The sequence below is a fragment of the Penaeus monodon genome, chromosome 15 (genome assembly GCF_015228065.2).
Source record: "Penaeus monodon isolate SGIC_2016 chromosome 15, NSTDA_Pmon_1, whole genome shotgun sequence".
NCBI classification, from domain to species: Eukaryota; Metazoa; Arthropoda; class Malacostraca; order Decapoda; family Penaeidae; genus Penaeus; species Penaeus monodon.
Genome location: NC_051400.1, coordinates 5,533,386 through 5,535,143, shown reverse-complemented (window position 1 = coordinate 5,535,143; position 1,758 = coordinate 5,533,386).

The window sequence follows — 1,758 nt, the reverse complement described above, 5'->3', positions numbered from 1 at the left end:
ACTTCCTTGAACGCTATTCCGGGAAACACTTCATAAGTTCCTTCACTGCACACATAGAACTCATGGCAAAGTTTGTGAAAAGGCTTTTTCAATCCCTTTGAAGTGTCATTCACCCGTTGGCACTCCAGATACCTGTCAGATATTCAGGAATTTCAGAAACAAGAAAGTCATCTATTTGTAGATAGAATTCGAGTTTGATTTACTTCTGTCTCTCACTTTAGCATGTAAGTTTTTGGCTTTTGATGCATCACTTCAGTAGAGGGAGAGAGATAGAGCGGAATTAATAAATAACAGAAAAAAATAGTCTTGAATGCACATGTTCAAATTCTATGGATTTGCGTATTCATTAGTAGTAACAAATTGACATTTTCCTGCTGTGAGCATGATAAACGATTTACGAAAATTGTGTTAGGAAAGGTTTTCGTTCCCTGATATTTCTATGTACTTATATTTTCCTGTATTTCAAAGATGTTGACTTTTTTTCGAAAGCACTTAAGTTTACGAATAGTAATATTTCTTACAGTTGTATAAAACTATAACATAATCCAAGAAAAAGCAAGGTAAAGAAGGCAAACAAACACATACGCGTATTTTCGCTTCTGAAACCCCGAAATAGACTAGTTATAATACATGTGTAAACTGACACTCATATTTTCAGGGTGAGCACATAAAGATCAACAATCATATAAATGCACTCACATCTTAATATAAGCAAGTTGAAGTCGTAATTGCTTTATAAGAGTTGGTTCAGCATATTCGCATACTTCAGTTTTTAACTCCTGGCTCCTCCTCCCACTAACCCTGCGTGCGCTGCAGCTTCTCGCCATGGATAATTGGCTTTAGACTTAATTTATTCATAAATTTTGAGAACGAGTTGAAGTTATAAGGCAGTGTAGCACGTGTGATTACATCATGGTGGGCGATGATCTATGTTGCAGCCTTCACGATGGATGCAACATTCTCAATTCAGAGGCCATGGAAAACATATATAATGTATATGTATACTAATGTAACTTATAAATATTTTTTTTTATCCGTGTCTTATGTCGACTATTTCTTTCATCGCGCAATTTGCCTGATCATGCAAATTACAGAAAATGGCTTTTCGTTTAGTTCAATTTTATGTATACAGACTAACCTCCAGTGATGCCAGAATGTATATCTAGAAGAGAAACTCCAAAACCATATATGATTTGATATACCCGGGAAACACTAGGATTGATTACATTATTGTTTTCACTTCATTTCACTTCTTGTATCAATAACAGAATGAAAGCTAGGTGTTCATCCGAAAGTAAAAAGTGCAATGCAAAAATATGTACGTTTATTTTGTAGAAATAAAAAATCTGAATGTCCTCTCCTTCAGCAGTTTTATGTATTGTATTTTAGGCAATGCAACTTGAAAAAAATATATACGTTTCGTGCGAACGATTGATGAGACAAACGATAAATATCGAGAAATAAAAGAATAACTGTATAATATGATTTCTCTATTAACATCCATAAAGTATTTTTCACGTCTCTGTATTTTTTTTTTTTTTCCCGAGATCCCTTCCTGTATTTTCGTCCCCATATAAATAACACATTATAAAACTCAGTATTTATATATGAACTTACAATTACCGATATCACTTCGCTTCATGACATATTAATGCGGTTGAACTTTGGCGATGAATTAGGCCCAGCGGAGCCACAGACTCAAGTTAACTAATAATGTGTACCCAACGAAGAGGATAAGGTGTAAAGGAAGAAGATAAA